Here is a 2,785-nt window from a genome sequence, read left to right on the forward strand (position 1 = left end):
TGTGTGTGTGTGTGTGTGTGTGGTGTGGCCAGGCTTCTAGTTCTAGTTTTTCAGCGGTAATGCTAAATGAGGTGGTTTGGGATGCCTGTATGCCGGGCTTGTCTCTCTTTCTCTCGCACTAGTTAAAAAGTAAGCCGCCAACGCTTGCAGGGCGCAGACCAGTTCTGTCCATTTGTGGCTAGAGGGTCCACTGGCACCCAAATCTTGCTTTCCAGCAGGCATCAACTCCAGAAAGTTAGTGGCCCTAGTTCTTTCCTTTTAAATTTATCTTCTACCTGGTCTGAGTCGTTTCCCGCCAAGGATATCAGTAAATTAGGTGAGTGTTGGGGGTTTAAAGTCTCTGCAGAATCTGTGTGGGGATATAGGCTAGTATGTGCGCGCGCACGCGCACGGCTGAGCTGGAAAGCATGTTTCAGAACACGGATTGATTGAGCAGGCCCCACCTGCACTCGTTTTCTTGGTATATTGGCTGAGGGACTCAAGATTTTCTCAGGCACACCCACGGTCCCCTAAAAAAAAATGTGCGCTGGCCCTTGCCCTCCCAGCACCCTCTTCACGCCCTCTATCGTTTCCTCCCACCCCCTAGGCCCCTGAGGCTGTTGCTAAGTGAAGAGCCGTTTAGGAAACTACCCAACCGACTCGCAGCCTGGCGTCCAGTAGCTTGACAGATGTCAGGAATCTTTCCAAGTTTTAGGACCCAAGTAAGCCGTTGTGGTGACAGCGCCCGGGCTGCATATTTCCCAAGACAGAGGATGTGGGGCTGGTCCCCTGCTCCTCCCCGAAGCAGATTAGCTGTTTGTTATTTGATCACACCTTGTCCTGGTTTTAAGTGAGCTCATTTTCACATTACATCCTCCTGCCAGATTCGCCAAGGGCTTTTGGTAGGATCAGACACCTTCTCTCACCCCCTTGGCTTCTCCGCGGTGATTGTGATTAAACTGATCTCTGTCTGGTGGCTCTGGGCTGGCCTAGACAGAGCCAAACAAGTGTTTCACCGAATTCCCTTCGAAACACTTCCCAGGAAATTTTATTAAAATGTATTATTTCAGTAGGCAAGCAAACTTAACATTGTGGATCTGGGGATATTCGGGGCGGGAAGGAAACCAGCTACCTAGGCCCTCCCCCACTGAAGACTAAGACACCAGTCGCATCAGCTTTTATTGGGGGTCTGCAGAAGTGTCTGAGCAGGTACCTTAAGTCAGTGGCTTCTGTTCCCGCAGAGGCTTTCCGGATGGCCAGGTATTGAACTGTAGAATCCTTCAAACTATATTCCCTGTATCTGTTAACAACAACGACGACGAAAAACAGAATACAGCGGGACACAGGAAGAGAGGACGGCGCTTAGCAGCACTCTTAGCTTTAGAGGCCTCCGGGATTCTGTGGGCTATACCAAGAGCTCTGGATCCCAGACTAGGAACCCGGCCAAGCGCTTCCTCCTCCACCCCCACCCCCGCCCCCACGCTCCCAGGAGCGTTAAGACTCCCTCCGATTGGGTCGAGCCAGGGGCTCCTAGGACCCATGACGGGACAATAGCGCCGTTTGTTGGTTTCGGTTGGAAACTTCACCCAGAGGAGCTCCTTCTCGCCCTGAGGGTCTTCCAGGTCGCCTCAACCCCGGAAAGACAAGCAGCTGCTTGGCTGCAGGGCAGAGCAGGACCTATCTTTGGGAAGCTATTGTAAAAACTCCAGTGATCTGGCGGGTCTTCCCAGCGAACTCCAGGTACATAGTTTATCCCCTATCTCTCCTCCCTCCTGTTGCTTAGGGAGAAGTCAGGTGTTCCAAAGGGCCTCAGAACTGCAGAGCTCTTTCGATATTGTACTTTAGAGCTGATAGGGAGAGTTAGATCTGTGTAGGTGCCTGCTGGCACGTGGAGAGGATGGCAATATTTGAATTTTGTTCGGGCTAGTTAAGACCCAAGAGTAGTGCCATCCACGGTAGTTGGCCCACAATGCAAGTATGTTGGTGTCTAGGGCTAAATACTGGTTTGAGGACATGAAAACAACTTCCTTTGGAAACCTTTTCCAGCAGACAAAAAAGCCTTACATTTTAAAAGTCAGTTCTTTCTGTCTCTTCCTTGAGAGCGTTGCTGGTCCATTTACCCTGGTCCATCCAAGACTGCATTCAGGCTACAGAGGGGGTGCCTTCATCAAGAAGCTTGCATCTATTTTAGAACCAACCTTTGTAAAAAGGTCAGGAAGGTCACTCCTACTAGTGGAAAAGACATAACTTTCCCGTCCTGCGAGCACTGTGTGGAAGCCTCCCTATTCCAAAACCCACACAGCAGAGTGGGGTGGGGGCGGGGCCGAAGGGACAGCTTCCCTGTCTCTAGGTTGGTGGACACAGGCTTTAAACAACCTAGTTGATGCTCTCTAAAGAAACACTAGTAGGAGCCTCGAGACATAGCATAGTTTTGTTCTGGAGGTGACAAACTGTGTGGTGGCCCAATTGATTCTGCTGCCTTTTGGCTGTAGATTTTAGCGGGTGGGCACTTTTGAGACAAGTTTCTGAGTTCATTTATTTTACTGAGTGACATGTTGTAGAGATACTGGGGTATCCCCCCCACGCGCTCGCTCGCGCGCGCGCGCGCACACACACACACACACACACACACACACACACACACTTCAGGGCTCTTAGCTGCGGACAGGACTCTTACCAACAAGGCTGTTAAGGTATCATTAATCACCAGCTCTCTTTTTCCTAGGTGTGCAGCAACTCCGAGGATTTTGACAGACTTTGGCCTTCAGCGCCCTCTTGTTGACTTCACCACCCATATCCCAGAGGG

The sequence above is a fragment of the Mastomys coucha genome, chromosome X (genome assembly GCF_008632895.1).
Source record: "Mastomys coucha isolate ucsf_1 chromosome X, UCSF_Mcou_1, whole genome shotgun sequence".
Lineage (NCBI taxonomy): Eukaryota > Metazoa > Chordata > Mammalia > Rodentia > Muridae > Mastomys > Mastomys coucha.